The sequence below is a fragment of the Chrysemys picta genome, chromosome 1, assembly GCF_011386835.1.
Source record: "Chrysemys picta bellii isolate R12L10 chromosome 1, ASM1138683v2, whole genome shotgun sequence".
Taxonomy (NCBI): domain Eukaryota; kingdom Metazoa; phylum Chordata; order Testudines; family Emydidae; genus Chrysemys; species Chrysemys picta.
In genome coordinates, this window is record NC_088791.1 from 162436930 (window position 1) to 162460401 (window position 23472).

Below are 23472 nucleotides of genomic sequence, written 5' to 3' on the forward strand. Positions count from 1 at the left end.
TCCTACAGATAAAGACTATGGTTTTTGTTTTTCCTGCAGCTCATTCAGCTTGGATTATTTCTTAGTGTCACTAGACTTAGACTCATAGACTTTAAGGCCAGAAGGGACCATCATGTTTAGCTATTCTGACCTCGTGCACATTCCAGGCCACAGACTCTCACCCACCCACTCCTGTAATAGACCCATAACTTTTGCATGAGTTACTGAAGTCCTCAAAGCATGATTTAAAGACTTCAAGTTACAGAGAATTCACCATTTACACTAGTTCAAATCTACAAGTGACTGTGCCCCATGTTGCAGAGGAGGGGGTGAAATACCCCCAAGCTCTCTGCCAATCTGACCTGGGCAAAAATTCCTTCTAGATCCCACCAGTGGTGATCAGTTAGACCCTGAGCATGTGGGCAAGACCCACCTGCCTGGGAAATAATTCTCTGTAGTAACTTAGAGCCCCAGGGCCGGCTCTAACTTTTTTGCTGCCCCAGGCAAAAAAGGAAGAGCGCCACCCTGCCGTAACACCCTCCACCCCCACAAGCGTCGCACCACCGACTCTCCCTCCAGTGCCACGCCGTGCTGGGCCGCCAAAACCCCCGCCCTGAGCGCTGCGCCAGGCCGCCGCTCCACCCCCCGCCCCCCCAGCACCTCGCCAGGCTGGCCAATCCACCCCCCCCCCGAGCGCCTCGCCGGGCCGGCCAAACCCCCGCCCCCCATGAGTGCCGCGCCAGGCCGTCCAAACCCCCGCTGCGCCCACGCCACCGAAACACCCCCGCGCTGCCCAGCCAAAACAAAAAAACAAAAACACCGCGAACCACCCCAACATTGACTGCCCCTTCTAAGGTGCCGCCCCAAGCACGTGCTTAGTCGGCTGGTGCCTGGAGCCGGCCCTGCAGAGTGTCCCTCCTCCTGTAGTGTCCCATCACCAGTCATTGGAGATATTTGCTGCTAGCAGTCGCAGATCATCTACATGCCATTGTAGGCAGTCTTCATAAACATATCAAGCTCAGTCTGGAAGCCAGTTAGGTTTTTTGTCCCCACTGCTCCCAGAACTTTACACCTCTGATGGTTAGAAACCTTCATCTAATTCCAAGCCGAAACTTGTTGATGACTAGTTTATATCAATTTGTTCTTAATTTAAGCACCAATGTGGACATAAATAACTCCTCTCCTTCCCTGGGTATTTATCCCTCTGATGTATTTATAGAGAGCAATCATATCTCCCCTCAGCCTTCTTTTGCTTAGGCTAAATAAGCCAAGCTCTTTGAGTCTCCTCTCATAAGGTAGGTTTTCCATTCCTGGGATCATCCTAGTAGCCCTTCTCTGCAGATGTTCTGGATTGAATTCATCTTTCTTAAACATGGGAGACCAGAATTGCACACAGTATTCTAATTTTGTCACTGATTGTGGTACGGGAGCTATTGTTAGATCTGACCATGCTCCGATGCAAGTGTCTTTAAAGGGCTCCGTGGTATGCATCCCCACTAAAATGTAGCTATTAAGCCACTTCTCTGCTGTTTCATACTTCATTTGTAAATTCTACCAAGCACCAATTAGAATTAAAAAAAAAAAAAATGCCCCAGCTGCATCATCAGCTGTCACGCTTTGGGAAGCCTTTTAATCCTTCACCAGAGATCCTCTCTCTCTTATGCCAACTTAAAAAAAAAAAATTAAAAAAAAGAGTATATAGAATCGATACCCTTGTGAAAGAAATAAAGGCCTTGAATGTAGACCAGTGGTTCCCAAACTTTAACAACCTGTGAACCCTTTCATTAAAATGTCAAGTCTTGCGAACCCCCTCCTAAAAATGAATATTTCCAGGGATTTTCTCCTTTAACTAAGTATAAATTATAAAAGCAGTGATCTTGGAAATATAAAATTTGTTTTTATGACATGCTTATTACACACTATTTATTATTATTATTATCTATCATTAAAGTATTTTTATTACATTATGAAAACAGCAACACTCTTCCAAGATCTCACTTTCATAGCTTGTATCACTTTGAATAAGCCTGTTATAAGACAAGGCTCCTACATTTCATCAAGGAGTATCAGCTGTGAAACAGCATGAAGGTATTTAAGAAGCCAACTCAAAGAGTTCCTCCTACACAAGCATTCAGGTCTTGAGCAGTCCAGGCAAACGACACACGTTACAACAAAGCTTAAACTTGTTTTTCATAATAAATTTAAAAACAATACTAGCTGCCTATTTAATTTTAAAAACAGCAAAAAATATCCACCTCCCTTTCCATTTCTTATAAGGAGTCTTGAAGTTTAAATCTCCTCAGTGTCATAGATATGCTTGCTTTGATCTGCTTAGCTCTTGGAAGTCCAGGGGCTCCGAGCTGCTGGCCCCATGCTGCCCGTGGTTCCTAGGGACAGCTCGGTCCGCCATTAGGGGATTTTCCCCTGTAGCATTTCACAAACCCCCAGGGGTTCACAAACCCCAGTTTGGGAACCACTGAGGTAGACTACGCTTCTGTTCCCTCTGCAGAGATATTCTGAATCCTCAGTCTAAGGTATGAAATCAACAAGCTTCTGTCCCAAAAGGCTGAGTTTGCTTTATTCTATTTGAAGCAAAACTGGGATTCTGGCGAGAGAGTTGGCAAGCTGTTGGCATGCAGACCCAAGCAAAAGGCTAACAGAAATAAGGTTGCTACTATTTGCAAATGGCAACAACAACTTGTTTACAACAGTAAGATATTAATAAACAATTTCAACATTTTTATGAAAGACTATATTTTGCTGAAGACGTGATCAGCAAAGAAGCCTTTGATAACTTTTAGTTGATAGTCTCTAAGGTGCCACAAGTACTCCTGTTTTATCTATGACAGAGACAAACAAATTTATTAGAGCATAAGCTTTCGTGGGCTACTGCCCACTTCTTCGGATGCAGTAGCCCACGAAAGCTTATGCTCTAATAAATTTGTTAGTCTCTAAGGTGCCACAAGTACTCCTGTTCTTTTTGCGGATACAGACTAACACGGCTGCTACGCTGAAATCTGCCATAGATCTGATTCTCAGAAGTAACTGTTAGATGCACCTCTAGAAATAATGCAACTGACTCAGCCTATACAAGAAATGAAGGTTGAAAGAGACTCCTAGGGTAGATGGGTTCCCAACTGAGTTTTACAAAAAATTCTTGAAACAAACAAGCTAGATTCTTAAATATGTTTAATGAGGCCAGAAGTGAGCAAACTCTCTGGTCTATTCTAAGAGAAGCTATAATTTCAATTATTCCTAAACCTGGAAAAGATCGTGGACTATGTAGTAAATACACAATTTCTTTAATCAATTGTGACACTAAGATTTTAGCTAAAGCTCTTGCTATGTGATTGGATAAAATTCTCTCACATTGTACACAGAAATCAAGTAGGCTTCCCTCGTAATAGACATGGCTCAGATAATTTGTTTCAACCTGATGGATATTATTGACTTTTCAAAAGATTCTAAGTTTGTGATTTCTTTAGGCGCCAAACAGGCCTTTGACTGCATAGCCTAGGACTATCTTTGTCATGGGTTAGCAAAGTTTGGATTTTGTAAACAATTTATTGCTTGGATTAAGCTTTTATACTCTAACTTGACTTCCAGTGTAATTACTAATGGTATAATTTCCACCCCATTTCCATTACAAATATACACAAAGCAGGGCTGCTCCCTTTCATCTCTTCTGTTTGATTTAGCTCTAGAACCTTTAGCCATTGCCTTCTGAGCAAATCAACATATTAAGGGTATCAGGATGGGCCAAAGAGTACAAAATTATTCTGTATGCAAATACTCTTATATTTGTCTCTAAGCCTGATGTTATGATTCCCAACCTATTAACTACTGTTAATAAGTTTAGACTCCTCAGGATATAAAATTAATTGGGGATAAATCAGAAATCTTAAGCATTAACAAATGTACTCACAAAGGCCTTTTCTCAAATTGGGACATTACATGGCCATCCTCATATGAAATATGTAGAATACCGCTTCCCAAAAATATTCAGGACATCCCTACGATAAATATATAAACCAATTATTGCCCAAGCGGTTAACCATTTGGGGAGATGGAGTTCATTAAACCTCAGTTTGTGGGGTAAAATTAATAAACTGAAAATGCATGTCCATCCCAAAATTGTGCATGTCCAAAGGGGTCTCCCTATTTGTATTCCTCAAACATCTTTTAAGAAATTCAATAGTATCTTCAGAATGTTCATTTGTGGTATAGATAAGAAACCTAGTCTGGCTATCAACAAATTACAGCTCCCCCTATCTCTGGGAAGATTTAGTTTTCCCAACTTGGAAAATCATCTTCTCTCTTTTTTGTTAAGCTAGTCATCTTTGTGACTGTTCGATATTCCCACACAGACCCCACCTTGAGTTCAGATTGAAGAAGAATTGGTATACCTTCTCCCTCTTTCAGGCATTGTAGGATCAAATGATTATAGGTTTGATGCCTTCAGCTCCCTCAATAAGAGCTCATAGGTGAACTTGGCTAGAAAGTTCTACTTCCATACTGCCACACAGAAGTGGTCCTATGGCGCAATCCTATCCCTAAAATTTGTGGTAAACATAGGCACCGACCCCGTGGGTGCTCCGGGGCTGGAGTACCCAAGGGGAAAAAAAATGGTGGGTGCTGAGCACCCACCAGCAGCCCCCTACCAGAACCTCCCCTCCCCCCAGCGCCTCCTGCTTACCGGTGGGACCTGCCGATCAGCACGTCTCCCTCCTTCCCAGCGCTTACCGTCTGTTCCGGATCAGCTGTTTTGCAGCATCAGGAGGGGCTGGGAAGGAGGAGTGAGGGTGCAGTGAGCTCAGGGGAGGGGGCGGAACTGGGTGGGGAAGAGGCGGGGAAGAGGCAGGGTGGGGGCAGGTGTCGGAAGAAGCAGGGTGGGGGTGGGGCCTTGGGTGGAATTGGGGCAGGGCCTGGGCAGAGCCCAGGGAAGCACCCTCCCCCCCCATCAGATTTGAAACTCGGTGCCTATGGTGGCAAAACCTTGCTGTGAAGAAATTGGATGGACAGAAATTATGACAGCGAACTGACAGTGATAAGTTTAAACCATTGTAGATCTTCAGCAACAATTTGACTTGCCCTGCTCTGGAGTATCTATATAGGTCCAGTTAAACCATTCACTTATGAATTTATTTGGATTTGATGTACTGGGAGTTCCAGAACTTTTGTTATTTTGGAGAAAACTTCCTGGATTTACTTGGCCCGCAGTGTCCTTTTACAATTGTCTGGCCCAAAAAACTGGGCTAAAGATTGATAATTGGACAGTTGCTCGGAATAGAAATTTGGATAACAACTCTCTCTGACACAATGGAATATAACTGCTTTTAATGTGAAAAAAACCAACTATAGACCCGAGACTACAGCTTATTCACCAAAAGAAATTTTAAAATTATACTGGTACTGACATAGGCTAATGATAATGGACATCTTGACCGCCGTTGGAAATATAACTCCTTTGGTTCTATGTTAGCTCATATGTTTTGGAAGTTCCACTTTATCAAGAATTTCTGGCATGGGGTGGGTCAAAGCACCAATTTGATATTGGATACTAAATTGGAGCCCTCCTGCTTAAGTTTCATTCTTAGATATATTCCCAATACTTGAAATCACTCTGCCTTGTTGGGAGGTAATCTCCAATGTGTAGCTTTGGTTTCTAAAAATTAATCCTGTAAAAAATGGAAAAGTCAATCCCCACAAAATACTGATGCTTGGTTCAGTGATATGGCTGACCTCACCGCTAACAAATGACTGACATTCCAGAGAAAAGGAATGCCTGAAAATTTCAAGGCAGTTTGGGCTGAATTTTTAGATGTCTATGAAGATAGATGTGTCGCTTCCCCTCTGCCCACTTTGTTCTAACCCTCTATTTATTTTGTGTATTACTATGAATCTGGTATTTCAGTGTATTTGTTGCATTTGGAAAAAATAAAAATATAAATAAGCAGATTCTGAATATATTCATAAACTCCCTCCAAAACTTGTTAATATTGATAGGCCTGAATCAAGTCCCCCAGATAAGACACAACTGCCAACCTTGTGGTCAGTGACAAATTTTAAAATTTGGAGCTTGAGTCTTTCTTGAGTAAGTACACCTCTACCCCGATATAACGTGACCCGATATAACACGAATTTGGATATAACTCGGTAAAGCAGCGCTCCTGGGGGGAGGGGGAGGCGCTGCGCACTCCGGCGGATCAAAGCAAGTTCGATATAACGTGGTTTCACCTATAATGCAGTACAATTTTTTGGCTCCTGAGGACAGCATTATATTGGGGTAGAGGTGTATCTCTATTTTAGATACAATCAGCCAGACAGGTTCAGTGACTGGCCCAAAGCCACACAGCACATCAGTGGCAGAGCCAGGATTTTAACTCAAGTTTGAAGTATCTTTATCAAATGAAGTTATGTAATAGGTTAGTGTGAAGAAAAACCACCACCTCATCCCAACACCTAGAGTAGTTATAGTATGTGGTCTGGAAAGGGAAATGATTTATATCAAGGAGGTTTCTCAGCTATTGCTTTACTGATTGCATTAAATGCTATTTCTCCTTCCAGCTAGCTAGAAGGTTTCAGGGCATCATATGTGGGCCCATCTGTTTACACGAATGCTAGGGTTGAGCAATTAAGACAACAGAATCCTCCACCTACCTGGCTCAAAGCCATTGAGTGGAAATAATTATACTTATTAACCCCAATTTTAAATCAAGTATCTTGTATAAGTGAGAGATATTCCCCTCAGGAGTAGTTAACTAAAGATCCATCCCTTCATATCCAATATTGACTGCACGTACAAAAATTACAGTTGTTAAAAAATAGGAGGAAGAGTAAAATAGTGTTAAAGTATTTATGAAAAAATGTAGATTTCTTTACATCAATGTTGCTCTTGTACACCAAAAATGGAATCCCAGTTAGAAACATGTAGGTAGTTTTGATGATATTTCTACTTGCCCTATAAAGAGCAACAATTATTTACATTAGTCCCACCAAAGATCATTAAGGCATTCTGTCCATCCACAACCTAAGGTGATGTGTGTGTGTGTGTCTTCTTTCTTCCACTATGACAGGTTTCAGAGTTGCAGCCGTGTTAGTCTGTATCCGCAAAAAGAACAGGAGTACTTGTGGCACCTTAGAGACTAACAAATTTATTAGAGCATAAGCTTTTGTGGACTACAGCCCACTTCTTCGGATGCATACAGAGTGGAATTAATATGCATCCGAAGAAGTGGGCTGTAGTCCACAAAAGCTTATGCTCTAATAAATGTGTTAGTCTCTAAGGTGCCACAAGTACTCCTGTTCTTTCTTCCACTATGATAATATCAGGGTGAATAGGTTTGGTCTGTGCCAGTAAGTAAGATTTTGTCGACAGTAGTGGAAATAATAGCCTCAATCCTACCAGCAACTTCATATGAGTTTATGAGCATGACTTTTTTAGAAAAGAATTTGATCTTATTTAGAAGCTTCAGGTGATGGAGAAATCACTACATCCCTTTGTAATACATTCCATTGATTACTGGCCTTCACTTTAAAACTAGACAATTTCTACTACCACTTGATTTTGTTTAACTGTAATATGCTAGATTAAAGAGCCCTCTAGAATCAGATCATCTTCTCCCCTCCCAGCCCCAGCTCTAATATAGGCAATTATAGATCATGAGGAAGTCATATTTTAACTCTCTCTCCAATAAGCTAAATAGATTCAATTCCTTTCATAACATGTATTTTCTAGACCACATATGCTGGCAGCTCTTCTCAGAACCCTCTCCAGTTTCTCAATATTCTCTTTAAAGTGTTGACACCAACACTGGACATGGTATTCCAGTCGCAGTCTCACCAATGCGCCATACACAGTGGTAATATCACTTCCCCATTTCTGCTTCATAGGCCTGTTAAAAGCACCCAAATATTGTAACAGTAGTCTTAGCCAGTGAGACATACATCACATCTCATCTACTATGCCTTATGTCTTTATGATATTGTGTGCTTGCCTCTTGCCAAGTGGCAAAGAAATCCACACTTGAGATCTGTAACTGCCAGCAGTTACTCCCACATCAGAGTATCCAAGAGGCTGCCAACCAAGGGCTACTGCATCCATTTGTATAGACTCATTTGTATGGGTGGGGGAAGCCAATAGGGAACAGGGAGAAGGGATAGCTCAGTGGTTTAAGCTTTGACCTGCTAAACCCAGGGCTGTGAGTTTAATCCTTGAGGGGGCCATTTAGGGAAATGGGGTAAAAATCTGTCTGGGGATTGGTCCTGCTTTGAGCAGGGGGTTGGACTTGATGACCTGCTGAGGTCCCTTCCAACCCTGATATTCTGTGAGAAGAAAAAAACCTGTCAGGTCCCTGCTGCATACTCAAAAGGGTCAGCATAAAAAAAACAAAAAATGTCCACAAACATAATCTTCAGTGAGGTAGCTCAAACACTCAGAGCTCTTGCACAAAACCAGACTTATGAAGAATGGATTGATTCCCGTTTTAGCAAAATAAAACTCACTAAATAAGTAATAAGGTTCCTGAGGTTCTCCCCACCCACTCTTTAACTTATTTCAATGACTATAGGCAGCCTGAATAGTGTCTTCCGAAACAATTACAGCTTTAAAGTGCTATTAATGGGCATTAAAAAATACAGTGATTGATAAGATGTGTGTTTTTTAATGAGACTACAGCTGAGTACGATATTAAATATAAAGTTAGGATGCAATAAAAAGCTCCTATAGAGCAGGATAGAATTTGGGAGACCTGCAAGAAACAAGGATCACTCAACGGGTAAGAGATTGCTTCCCTGTATTATTTATGGATATTAAATTGATTTTTAACCACTATTAATATTGAGTTAATAATTAGGTACAGAATGTCCCTGTTTGACTAGATAGCCCTAGTATAGAACCCACTGATAATTCTTGTTTGGAATGTGTGTTTTTATTGTCTGAGCCTGGTGTTGTATTTGTTTACTGTATTAACAAATAAAATGTTGAAAATTAAGAAGTGTACTTCAGTGAACTCTTTAAAAGGTAGTCAAAGACATTTCTCTGCAATAGCGAAACACACCGATTGTTAGCAAGTGGTATTTTTACATGTGCTCATGGATTTTTTTACTCCTACCTTAACATAAAAGTTATAGAACAATGTAGCTAGTAGAGACATATAATACCAAGGTAAAGATAAGATAAGATAAAATGGAGGTTATGGAGCTTGCACATTTTTAACTGATAGACATTTGGTGCAAGTGTAGGTCCCAGTGTTGTAATCTGATCCTACTGATTTCAATGGGGCTCTGTAGAAGTGCAAGAGTCCATGCACCTGGACTGGAGTCCAGGACAGGGGCTGGCCATACTTCATATGACTAAATGACTACTGATATGTTGATTTTGGATTAAATATTCAAGTAAGTAGAAGGAACAGATAGTATATTGATCCTATTGACAATACATGACCTGATCCTAAGAGGAGTCTGCCCTTGCAATTCCCACTACAGTCACTAAGGAGTATCAGACCCACATTTAATAACCACTATGGAACTAAATTTGCTTTATTAAAATTTCATTGTGTGAAACAAGCGACATAACAGATTAGAAAGCATAAATACAGCAATATTCAATTATCTATAACTTTTAAATTAGGCAAGTATTGGTGTAACAAACAAATAATAAATCACCGGTGCCTGAAAAAAAGATCAAATTAAATTGGATGAATAATTCCAGTTGTCATAAATACAAAATTAGATCATTAAAAAAACCCTCCAGAAAGGCAGGGTCTTAAAGTGCTTTGTTAATAGTGTTGTGCCATGTGTTCAAATGTGATTAAGTCTAAAATACTGCTTGTGTGCACTGGAGCAAACAAGACCACAGGGCAGATCTTTTCACACATTGCTTGCTCAGAGTTACGAACTGACCAGTCAACCACACACCTCATTTAGAGCCAGAAGTATGCAATCAGGCAGCAGCAGAGACCAAAAAAAAAAAAAAAGCAGATAAGGTACAGTACTATGTTAAAAACGTAAGCTACTAAAATAAAGGAAAAGCAGTATTTTAATTCTGCATAGTAAAGTTTCAAGCTGTATTAAGTCAATGGTCAATGTTCAGTTGTAAGTTTTTGAAAGAACAACCATAATGTTTTGTTCAAAATTATGAACATTTCAGAGTTACAAACAACCTCCATTCCCGAGATGTTCGTAACGCTGAGGTTCTACTGTACTACTGAAGCTTTCACTGCCATTGAACTGAAGCTCATATGAATATGACCCGGCACACTTTTTCTTTAGTGTTTCCTGAAAGGCAGCGTGGCTCACTGATAATTCATGGATTGTCAGGCTCTCAATTCAGTGTCAGAGTCTCAGCTCTACCACTGAGTGGCCTGACAAGATACTTCAGGATAGAACCCCTCGTGTACTAGAGGAATCAGAGGAATGGAAGGGCATACATGGCTGCTAACTAGCTTTCCACTCACTTCCTTGTTCCTTAACTGAAGTGCCCTGCAGTGCAAGTTAGAGCAGCCTCATATCCACTCTAACTAGCATCAGTAAATAACTCCCAAGGAACTTCTCTGATAGTCAATATCAGAGCACATTTATGCATCATCTTCCTCCCTTCCTGCCTCTCATGTACTCTGTCCATCCCTCCAGTTTAACTCAAAATCCTTCTCATACTGGAATGGACCAAGAGTGGCTAGCATAGGGGCACACTAGCTCTCCACCAACTGATGCTCCCTTAAAGTCCTGTTTCTGGACTTGAGAAGCCGAGGCTCTAGCCCTTATCCTCCTTATGCCCGTTTAGCCTTCTGTCAATGGGGATAAAGGTATTTATCTTTCTATGTAAAGTACTGAGCCCTCAGATTAAAATCCCAAACATTACTATGTGAAGAGGTAAACTCAGTTGCCAGGAACAGATTTGATTGATACATGTGAAAATATGAAGGTTGAGAACCACAATACTTTCTCTGGAAAATGCAATCTAAAATTGACTTGCTGTAAACATGGTTAAAAAAAAGGTGGGGGGCTTTGATTGCAGTGTATGTATACAGGAAGGCAGAACTGAAGGAGGTGTTGGCAGCGGTTGCTGGATGGAACTAGTACTGTGCAAAAGACCAGTTCTCCAAAAGTTACAGCTGCATGAATCCTCATCTTCGATGGCAGTATACCTGTGAGTAACTATGTAGGATCAGACTCCAGCATGGAAACGTTGTTTACCTTGCTTCTCAGAACATCCTTTTCAACAGTCAGACCTCAATGGCAGGGAAGGAGTGTTTGGTCCATCTCCAAGGCTAGGATAAAGTAGAAGAGCCCAGCAGTTCCAAGCCTGACAATATTCAGAGAAAACCAAGATTATAGGTAAGGAAACCAGTGTTGCCATACTTGGAGATATCCAAGGGGTGATGTCTACACTAGAGTAATTAATGAGTTAGCCAACACATATGAACATGCTAGCCTAGACACTCCACAAATGTTTGTTCAAAGAGATGTATGGTAGCTGGTATTAACTGGCAGCTAGCTCATTGAGGTTAAGAAGTTCAAGTTTAGAAACCCACTCAGACAGGACAGAATGGAGCATCTCCGAAACACACCTGAGTTTTTAGGCACATCAAGAATATTCTTTAGTGAACATTACCAAAACCTGTAAAAGAAATCTAAGAGGTCAGATACCATCCAGACTGTGTTCATTTAGCAAAGGAGATCACAGATTAACTCCGACAGTGTGAACTTTGCTATACGCAGGTCTAAAAACCAGACTGATTAGCAGCAAAGAGTCCTGTGGCACCTTATAGACTAACAGACGTATAGGAGCATGAGCTTTCGTGGGTGAATACCCACTTCTTCGGATGCATGTAGTGGAAAACTACATGCATCCGAAGAAGTGGGTATTCACCCATGAAAGCTCATGCTCCTATACGTCTGTTAGTCTATAAGGTGCCACAGGACTCTTTGCTGCTTTTACAGATCCAGACTAACACCGCTACCCCTTTGATACTTTGAGACTGATTAGGATGTTTGGAAGCAGGTCATTTCCTTACACACACAAAACTGCTAGGAGTATTATATATTCAGTGGCAACAGGGTCAAGCCCCATGAAGGACAAATCCAGTAGTGTTTACCAAGGCCAAAACCCTCCAGAGGTTGTCGCAGCTCTGCTGCGGTTTATTTACTCCCCCCACCCCACTTTTATCTGCACCCTAATGCCAATTTAACATTTTCCGAAGTTTTACGGTAATCTCTTGGAAGCACACAGATAAGACAGTCTAATACTAAGTGTCAGTTACCAATGATCAAAGCGATTTCCTCAAATAAATCAGACATGTGAAATTGGCAGAATCTTCCCCAGGGTATGGACATGAACTGAGCAGGGTAGGTAGTATTCTCACATTCTAGGGTTTTAGAGACCTCTGGCTGTATCTTATGTCTTGTTAAGCTTCCCAGAAGCCTGATTGTTTCATAAAACAGCAAGACACTGTGAGGCTTTTTTCAGTAAGGCATTTAATATCTTGTTTTAGGAATTCTATTGACATTTTTATTAGATAATATCATAGCCACACAGATTTTTACTAAAACGTTTGAGGATTTCAACAGTTAGGTCATTAAGCGAACGTTCAGGATAAATTGTGTTTAGTTTTGTATATTAGAAGGAAGGTACATTTCCCCTTAATACAATAAATACATTTCCTTAACTAAGCTTCACAGTTCTGCACTGTTTTTAACTCTACCCTATTTGTGTCTCAACAAAGATTTTATAGGCAGTGCATACTATAGTTAAGATTGTACGATATTTTCCATATCAGACTCCAATTTCAGTTGTTTCTAACTTTGAAATTCCCTTGGTCAGGCATCCATCTCAGGCTAAAGGGTTTTTGGCAAGTTTCAGCAAGAACACTTTAGCCATTTCCAAGAACAAGATTAGAGGAGAATGTGTCATTTTCCCCGTGTTAAAAAAAAAGCCAAAGCCACTGGGTCACTGAAGCTCTAATGACACCATATTTTGAAGGCACGGGCATGAAATTTGCAAGGCAGGGTAAGGGGAGTGGGGCTCTCCCTGGTGTGCATTTTGCTGTTCCTGTGGGGATAGGGTGATCAGACAGCAAGTGTGAAAATTCAGGACTGGGGTGGGGGGTAATAGGAGCCTATATAAGAAAAAGCCCCAAATATTGGGACTGTCCCTATAAAATCAGGACATCTGGTCACTCTATGTGGGGAGGAAAAAACACCCAAATTCAGCCAAGTTATAGGCCTGGGGGGAGAGAAACTGTTCACACATGCTCAGTTGGGACTAGCTAGAGAGTTAGGCAGCTTAATTCTCTAAAGATACCATTTGCATTGAGCATGCTCCAGCCTGGGGCTTTCCAGGATTTTCCCTGCAATTGCTGGTGCCAGAGTCCACTGTAGCACTAGGCACCAAAACTGAAAACGGGGAGACACTCTCTCTCCTGTGTTCTCTATGCTCCCTTTTGGTACCCACACATGCAAAAGAGAAGCAGCCTACTCTAGTGGCAAAACAGCTATGCCAAAGGGTATTCCCACCCGAAGTGTCCTCCTATGACAGGGCAAGGCATGACTGCTTCAGTTTCCCCTCTCAGGTAACCCAAGGACTCATGCAAGTTGTCTGTAACAAAAGTCCCCAAACATAGTTCATATTACCCCCCAGTGCATGTAATCCTTAACACTCCCACTGTTTCCAGCAGGAATGACCCCCTCTATCCCACCGGCTTTCTGCTAGGAGATCATTCTTACCATATCCCAATGTCTTCTGCCACATCCAGACTCCCAGTAACTCCCCTTCTGTCCCTCTCCCAAGACAGCCACCCCAACCCTTCCAGATAGAGCACAACCCTGCTCTTCCCAGCAGGAACCCCCACTGCCTTTCTGCTGAGAGATCATCCTCTCCAGGCGAACATCCCTCACTCCCCCTACCCTTTCAGCTGTTCCCGGGTCCAGCTCTCCATTATGGAGATATCAATAAGTAAGTCCATCACAGCTGCTCCCCTACCTTCAGCCCTCTCTGGCTCTTGGCTTTAGCTTTTCAGCTGAGAATCAGCAAAGCTGCTGCTGCTGCCTTCAATTCTCTCCAGCCCTCACTCTCTGGCTTAGGGACAGCAACCAGCAAACTCCTCTTGCTGCTCTCCTGTCTTCAGCCTTCCTCTGGGAACCACTTTCAGACTCTAGTAGCCCTTAGCACCTGCCAATCTCACTTTCCAAGCACCCTGCCTCACCAGATCTTGGTCTTATCTGATCTCTCACTCCCTAAGTATCTTTCCTCTCGAGTTCTCCCTGATTCTTTTTAGTTCCAGGTGCTGCCCCACCAAACTGGGAGCACATGTTCTGGTACAGGGGAGCTGGACCTGCTTAATTTACAGGGGCCAGTGACACTGGGATAAATTGGGAGGGGCAGGTGGTGATTATGACAGGATGAGCAAAAAGACTGGGAGTAACAAGACGATTGTACGAAGAACTCAATTCTGGAAGGGGCTAAGATTAGTTGGATAGGGAGACTAGAACAAAGAGCTAGGTGGAAAATTAGCTAGGAATAGGAAGTCTCAGGGAATGGAGAGTAGGAGAGGTGGGTCTGTGACCATTAGGCCACATTCTACTCCAAAATCTCACATGGAACCCAAGATTGTTCTAGTTTCAACAAGTGTCGGTGAAACCCACAGGTAAAGGCTTCCCCTTAAGTGCTGGCCCACAGAAAAGTAACAGGCTGGATAAAGTTTCTCCATTAGCTCAAATGGTAGAAGATTCTGCCGTAGATCTAAAGATCTGAATTTTGCTGCTGATTCAAGCTCGGAATCAAATTTTCTTTCATTTACACTAAGAAATTAGCCAGAAAACTATGTTAAAATATTCAAATTGCAAAATCAAGCACTAAAAAGGTAGGAAACGCCAGAATTAAGGCTGCCCATTAAGCCATGTGTTCCTTGTGCATAGGGCATTATGACATAGTTAATTAATGATCACATTTTTTTTTCCATAGGACCCTTTCCTCATTCAGTGCACACAAAGGACCCAATCTGGGGACAAATCACAGTTGTGTAGTAGATAAGACGTTTGTGCCATTTGTTACAGAACTTGGAAGGTGTTTAGTGAATGAGCTAGGGGACTGCAGGAAGAGAACAGATGTTGTCATGGCTAATGCAGCCCTGGAGAATTGGATTCTATCTCTGCCTGTGCCACAAGTTTCTATGTGGTGCTGTGCAAAACATTTACTGGGCACCTGTGAAAAGTTGATGTAATGGCATTCCTCACACTCTGGGTGCCCACTTTCATATCCTGGGGTCTGATTTGCAGAAATGCTGGGTGGGAATTTTTCAACAAAACTGTTTTTCATAGGAAAATGCCAAGTTGTCAAAACCAAAATTATTCACAGGAGCCACCACCTGTCGAGAGAGGTTGCTGAGATCCAGGATGGAATTTCTGTTGCCGGCGGAAGGGGAGAGGAGAGAAGAAAAGCAGAGAGCCCGTACCCCAGAAACACCAATAGCTTCATGGTTAGGGCACTCACCTGGGCTACGGGAGACCTGAATTCAAGGCCCTGCTTTCCTTAGACCAGGGATTTGAACCTGATCTCCTCTATGCATCCATGTGAGTGCACTAACCACCAGCTATTGTTTTTTCTGGGGTATGGGATGGCGCTCTCTCACTGGTTTGTCAACGAAAAGTCTTTGAAAGGTCTTAGCTTTGTCTTGCTGTGAAAATAACCATGGGGCGTGAAAGTAGTTTCCTACCCCGCACTGGTGCTAAGCACTCACAACCGCAGATGAAGTCAATGGAAGCTCTGCTCTAAGTTTACCAAGTGTATATATAAATAGTAAGAAAAACCAGGCCCTAAGCACCTCAAATTGAGCACCCTAAATTAGTGGATACTTTTGATCTTAACTGTATGCCTCAGTTGCCTAGCTGTAAAATGAGAGTAAACTCCCCTTCCCCACAACACAGATGAAGATAAATCAATTAATATTTGTGAAGCAGGCACTATATTGAAAGCACTGTAGAAAAGCTAATGAAATTACTTCTGTTTTTAGATCAGAATTCCAATAGTGTGCAGTAAACAGGGCATGGGCTACATTTAGAACGATGTAGATAAAATATTGCATAGCTGCCTATTAAGTGAGCATCACCCATCTTGTACCCTGAACAAGGCAGGCATCTTGTGGAAAAAACAGAATGTGATCATGTATTTAAAGATTGTATCATAATGCATATGCAGAAGGGGAACAAGTTATGATTACACAGGCAATCATAGTTCTGGCATCTCCTAACTTTTGAGAGCTTGACTTTGCAACCTTAATAGTGTTTTTAATGTTCTCCCTTTTCTACATAATTTTTTTTTAAAAGCAAACTGAAAAAACAAATTCCATCACATGGCACCATATCAACACTCACATGGATCAGCAGCAGAGCTAGAACAATTATATCCATTGCACTGACCTCTGCTAATTGAGCTAACCAAGTAATTGATAGAGTAACAGACTGTGATCCTCTCTATGTGGACCAGCACAGAGGGGAGATTGACAGATACTTGCGAACAGCAGAGGTAGGGTGAGACTCTTGTGCTCCATTTCAGGTTCTAGAAGAGTGTTCTCTAGTGGGCACACACATTCTGTCCATTCCTCCTTCTCCCTCCAGTGTAACTCTTTCTGCCCAGTCTCCTCTAAACCATCCCTTTCCAGGGTTCCTTGCCCCAGTTCCATTGTCCTCACCTAGCCAGTCCCAGTCTCCACTGCAGCTTATCTCATTCCTTTCCCAGTCACGCTCCAGCCCTCTCCCCACCTCCTGATTCCTCATCCTGTCTCTCTTCCAGCCATCTTGGCCTCTGGTGGCATAAACAAGCCACCCACAGTCCCCTTCCCTATTGGCTCCTACTTCCAATCTTCCTCCCCAGGCTCCTGCTCCTACCTTAATGCCCAGCTCACCCACTTCCCAGCTGCTTGTCCTAACAAGTTCCAGTTCACCCCTGCCCCCTCATCAGACCTGTCTCCCTTCCCACCCCCCAATCCCATTCCTTAGTTCCCTATCTTCTTCTCCACCTCCATACACACCAGCCTCCAGTCCCTTCTTCTCCCCACCATCCTTCAGCTCTTTCTCCTAAAATACTCCTACAGGTCTATCTCTTGTGCACTCTTGCATTTGACTCTGACAGCTTCCTCTCCTGTGCTGGCTAAACCCCAAAGGCTTCCTGTGCTGACATCAGGTGTCTGGACACTGCACCCACCTGACCCAGAGCAGCAATTACAAGGGAAATCCTACTCAGTCTTGGGCTGGAGCAAGGTCAGAATCTAGAGGGGATGGAATCTTTGGGGAACCTGAGGACTCTAAGCACATGAAGACTGATTTTTTCAGAGGATTATAATTTGGCCAAATTGGAGCAGATTTTCACAGGGACAACAAAAGGCACATGCCTGAAACAAAGGCAACAAATATGATACACTTCAACTCCCTGTTCCAAAGCATAGGCATGGTGGAGCTTTTCAAAGAAATGGCTGCTAAAATGTTTTTAATAGGAAAAAACATTTGTTCTCAGAAATGACTAAGCTTTTTGGAAAACTTCAGCCAAAACACATTCATCCTGAAGCACCGGGCATGTGAAATTTTTGCCCAAAGAGTTAAAGTTTGGCAAAGGTATAAGCATAGCTGTGCAAATAACTGCGGGTTTTTCCTGGCTATTCGGGGGGGGGGGGGGAGGAGAAGAGAGGAGAAGTGTTTGCTTCAGGTAGAGTTTAGGAACCAGGGGTCTAGATTAAATGATAAAGGTAGGTGAATAAATTGAGATGGTTTGCTGTCAAACTGGGAAGCCATAACTAGTGGGATCCCAGAGGGATCTGTCCTGTGTCCAGTACTGTGCAAGGTTTTCATTAATGACTTGGATAGTGCACTGGAGAGAATGCTTATAAAATTTGTGGATGAAACCAAGCTGGGAAGGTGGGGGTGGAGGGGAAGGCTCTACCAAGTCTCCTCCAGACACTACTTCTAGCTGTTTATAATGTCATTTTCCACCTTCCCTGCTCCCCATTAATAGCATATGAAGGGTTCTCTAGGCAAAACAAAGAGTAAGGTCTCTCCCCCCGCCCCCTTATGAGAAGGGGGGAATCCCAGTGAAAGAAAAGAAAGGCAAAGATGGCCTGGCTCTTAGGCAGTCTGTCAGGATTCAGCTCCTTGGGCTTTGCCTATTAACAAATCTATAGTCATTTATTAGGGTCTACCTCAAGCCTCTCTTCTTGAGGCAGTCTGCTTTGCAGTTGGTCCATGCAGTTTTGGGAGCAATGAGGCCAACAGTTCTCTCTCTCTCTCTCTGCTCAGAAGTGTCTAAGGTGTGGGAACCCTCCTCCTGTATACTACCCCTTCCTGTGGCAGCTTGTCCCTCTTTAAGCACCTCACATACAGGCAGAGCAAACCTTACAGGTGTACCTCATTATTACTAAAGAGGCCCACCAGAGCTCATTTGTCTCCTCTCTACTATAGCGAGAGTGTGCCCCTTCACAGAGGGGTTGCACTTTGGAGGATAAGGTTATTTTCAATTTGAATCCTAACAAGTTGGAGAATTGGTCTGAAATCAATACAATGAAATTCAGAGACAAGTTTTTATACTATACAAATGGCTATACTTACTGTGGTGTATAGAGTATGGGTGCGCCGTGTGTAGCTACATGCCCAAGTGAAAGGCTCCAGAGGGGGGAGGTAGTGGGGAAAGACTCCAGTGGGGATGAAGCTGCTAGAGCCTTTCCCTGAGGCGGGAGAATTTCCCAGCTGCCTCCCCACGGCCAGAGCCTTTCATTTTGGTGGGGAAAGTCACTACATGGCTAAAAACTAGCAATGTAGACATGGGAGGCCCTGCCTGGAGGTGAAGAGAGCCTGTGTGGGGTACATAGCCTGGGGTTCAGGCATATAGGGCAATCCACTCTACTCACCTTAGCCATGCCTCTCTGTCTACACACTGTCTCTTGATACCTATGCTAGCTGGGCATGCAGTGTCTGTACACTACATACCCCCATAAACATACCTTTTGGAAGGAAAAAAAATCAAATGCACAACTACAAAATGGGGAATAACTGGCTAGGTGGTAGTACTGCCAAAAAGGATCTGGGGCTTACAGTGGATCACAAATTGAAAATGAGTCAGTGTGATGCAATTGTGAAAAAGGCTAATGTCATTTTAGGGTGTATTAATAGGAGTGTCATATGTAAGACACAGGAGGTAATTGTTCCACACTACTCAGCCCTGGTGAGACATCAGATAGAGTGCTGGGGGGCCACACTTTAGGGAAGAGACAGACAATTGGAGACTGTTCAGAGAAGAGCAACAAAAATGATAAAAGGTTTACAAAACCTGACCCATAAGGAAAGGTTTAAAAAAACTGGGTATGTTTAGTCTTGAGAAAAGACAACTGAGTGGGGACCTGACAACAGTCTTCAAATATGGGAAGGACTGTTATTAAGAGGATGGTGATAGACTGGTCTTAATGTTTACTGAAGGTAGGACAAGAAAGAATGGGCTTAATATACAGCAAGGGAGATTTAGGTTAGATATTGGGGTAACCTTTTTAACTATAAGGCCAGTTAAGCTCTGGAATAGGAGTCCAAGGGAGGTTGTGGAAGTCCCCTCTTTAGAGGTTTTTAAAAACAGGTGGGACAAACACCTGGAAGGGATGGTCTAGGTTTACTTGTCCCTACCTCAGTTCAGGGGGCTAGACATGATGACCTTTTGAGGTCCATTCCAGCCCTACATTTTTTAGGATTCTATAAAATATTTCCTTTTATTTTTCTAAATAAATTTAAAGCAAAATTGGAACTAAAAGTCATTTTGACTAAAAAAGAAATCATAGTGTTTCATTCTGAAAGTGTCAAATGAAATTATTTAGAATTTTTTAAAAGAGAATTCCCAGACCAAAACACCTCAGTTAACTTAACAATTTCACAAAATATTTTGGTTGACCTGAATATGCATTTTTCAGCAGAAAACAGTTTTGGCTGAAAAATTTTACTCAGTTCTAGTTATAAGACACTGAAAACAGATTTGATAAGGGGAACATCAGGAAACCTTTATAAGAATGGCTGGTAGCACCATCTATGATTTAAGAAACATGCCCAATCTTGCACATCAAGTCAGTGACAGAGTTGGGAACAGAACTCAAGACTCCTGTTTGCCAGTCCCTTGCTCTCCTCTGTAGGCCCTCTCCAGGAAAGAAACATTTATAACTACCATCTTCATGAACCCATGTTGCCAGTAGTCATAATAAATCATCCTCAACAAAAACGTTCTCCAAAATCTCTGAAGCATGTAACTCAGTGCTCATTAGGAGACAAAAATAAATTCCTTTTAAACCACCAAAAGCCTGAATTTTCATGCCAGAAATTTCCCTTGCTGGCTAGAGCCCAAACTTTTATGGATAGTGTAAGCTTTGCCTCAGAAGCTAAGTAGTTACTGTGGTTTAGTGATTACAATTCATCATTGTCTGTCTTTAAAGGAGGTTTATATGGAAGGGATATGTGTATAACAACAAGTAATTACAGAAGAAAATGTATTTTATATTGAGCTTTAGTTCTTGCAGCTGAAGAAAATCATTGTGTAAAGTTAAGCAAACAATTATATTACATGGTACAAGTCAAAATGCACACTAGATACATAACAATTCAAACAACCCCCTCCCACCCACATGTGAAAGAAAATGAACCAGCTGATTCAATCTGCTAGTTGGGGATAAAACAAATCCATTTCTATTAATGCATTTAACAATGTGATCTCTTCCATCATCCTATAACATGTTATATACAAGTTACAGTTTATTCCTAAATTGATGTGTACACACAAACGTAAGCAATTATATTGTCAGTATTCCAGTAGACCATAATTAGCAGCTCACATTAGTAACACCCTGAGTTCTCTCTCATTCTGGATCTGTAATTAGTATAATTAAGATAATATTTCAATTACAAGGGTTGCATCTCTTATCCAACATAATGGGAGACTGAGTACATTTTAGAGTGGTTGTCCTTTTAAAAGCACTCAGATTAATCCATTTAGTCAGGATTCCCTGCCCCCATTTCACCAATGGCCTAACATGTCATGGAAGGTATGGCTGCTATGGATTTTAGCCTTGCAAGAATTCTCTCTCTTCTCAATATTAGTTAATTTGGAGCAAAAGGCTATTGGATAGGAAATGGTCATAGTTACCAGTGTTATGGTCTGATCCTGCCAGCTGCAAAATATCCTCAATGCTAATCAACTAAAGGGAACTGAGGGCCCTCAGCACTGTACAGCTGCAGCTCTTCCCTCTTGAGTTTCTATTCTGGTGTGCCTTCTTATTTTCAGAGAGCAGCTGGTAACAATGTACAGGTTTGGCTCCTCTCTTCCATTTTTGCTTTGTTTCCTGTCCCCCACATTTTTGCTAAGCAATGCAGCATGACTGCGGATTTGTTTTTTTCTCCTCCAATCAACAAGAGTATTATTTCTACTCTCTCTTACTTCCCATCATATAAGGATACAAGTATTTTCATTTGAAGTGTGTCACAAATAACTAGCCCCTCCAAAAAAGGGAGCAGGGCCTAGTGCACCTGGGACTGATTATGTGCTGCCCAGTAGCCTTAAGGGAAGGCATCTGGGCTTTATAAAGGAGGAGACAGCTACCGGCAGGTTTTTTGGTTGATGCTTGTGGTTGCTGTAGAAAGTAAAAAGGCTCTGGGAGGACCCTCAGTCAGGGCAACAAGGCCTGTAGAGAAGGCCAGACATCAGACAAGAAGTGATAGGAAAGCAGGAAGACAGGCCCTTAGGGAGGTGGGGTTGGGCCAACTGAAAGTATGGAGATGACATGTAGACTTGAGTTATTTCTTGAAAATGTTTGCACAGATATTAATAAATTGGATCCCCGGAGAGAGAATGTTTAGTATCTGGAGTGTGGGGGACTTAAGGGGCCCTAAATAAAGGGGAAACTAAGGCAGGCCTCAGCAGAGGCACTCTGGTTATCAGGGTACAGTACAAGGTAGGTATGATCTCTGACAGTTTCATTTTTAGGAAGGGGAAAGAATTTCTATGAAGCACACCAAAGTTGGCCAAAAGCATACTGAAAAAATTATGCACAAGAAATGTTACTAGTACAATGGTGAACAAACATAGCAGTTAGCAGTGGAAGTATCGAGCCGTCAAGGTAAAATATACACCATGTAAAGAAATGAACTTTAACTGTAGGCTAGTTTGCAGTGAAAACCTCTAATGAATAAATCAGAATTACTACTCTCAGTATATACCATAAAAAAATTATTTCAAGTATTGCCTTTTGAGGTGCATTGTGCTTATTTCTAAAAAAACAGTTCTTCAATTTGCTTTATAATGAAAGGTGGTGTTGTCAAGAGATTGTAAGCTTCAAATATCAGAGATTACACATCATGCTGAACTTTAGGGTATATTGTCATCTCTATGCATGGGGTGTTGTTCATGTGCATGAATCCCTAGGCAGCAAATAAGAATTCATTCTCAAATCTAAGTTTCAAATATGACTCAGAATTCAGCTCAGATATTCTTTGCAATTTCATTACCATTCAGCCCAGCCACTGGGCTTAAACTGATTTTTAGGGAATGTTTTGTTTTTACTAACATCTTTAGCATAAAAATACATCCTTACAGTTCAAATATACCTCTCAAGAAGCAAAGCAGCACTAGTGGTGATGGACTAGGGGGTGCTCAAATGCAAGTACCTGAAGTCACCATGGTTTCGGAAAGCCTACTTCCTCCTCAGGACAGGCCTAGCCATTTTGTATAACCTCACTGTAATATCTGTGAACAAATAAGACAAGCAGCAAAATATATATATGGAACTTCTGAGGAAATGTACCATTCCTTTAGCAGCTATTTAATTAGAGGGGGTTACCCTAAACCAATTAAATCTGTTTCTTGCACAGATTTGATACTTTTTTCCAGCAAGGGTAATACAGCCACTATGCTGCTGAGCAGAAAGAATGACCATCCTACAGTCCATACCTTTGATAATTTAGGGCCTTGGCTATACTTGCATGTTACAGCGTTGTAAAGTCTCCCCCAGTGCTGTAACTCACTCCCCGTCCACACTGGCTGGGCACTTACAGTGCTGTATCTCCCTGGGTACACCGCTGCAGGTACTCCACATCTCCGAGAGGAATAACAGCTGCAGCGGAGTGGCTACGACTCACAGGTGTGAGTGTAAATGCTTGCAGCGCTGTACTAATCACCTTGTCAAGTGGCCAATCCTCTCCATTGTTGTGAATGCGGAAGTGCCAGTTTCAAAGCTCATACCAAAGAGAAAAGCAAACAGTTTGCAGCTGGCTTTGAGTGAGTAAATGAACAAGCAGGGGGCCGGAAGTTCAGAACTTGCAAAATAGAGAGCTGACATGCTCCAAAAAGCACTCTCTCTACCGCCACACTCCCGGTCACAATCCACCCCACCGTTTTGAAAAGCACGTTGCAGCCACATGAATGCTGGGATAGCGGCCCATAATGCACCGCTCCCAACACAGCTGCAAATGTTGCAAGTGTGGCCA

At 42.2% G+C, this 23472-nt stretch overlaps 1 long non-coding RNA gene across 1 annotated transcript in view; it reads right to left on the reverse strand.

Annotated features, from left to right (window-relative positions):
• Positions 1 to 18297, reverse strand: part of LOC135976910 (uncharacterized) — a 137873-nt gene extending 119576 nt beyond the window's left edge. Inside the window, exons 1-2 of the long non-coding RNA XR_010594170.1 lie at positions 18168 to 18297; positions 11176 to 11284 (exon numbers count right to left, since the gene is read on the reverse strand). This is a non-coding gene — a long non-coding RNA (uncharacterized LOC135976910). The remainder of the gene's footprint in view (positions 1 to 11175; positions 11285 to 18167) is intronic.
• Between the last annotated feature and the right edge of the window lie 5175 nt (positions 18298 to 23472).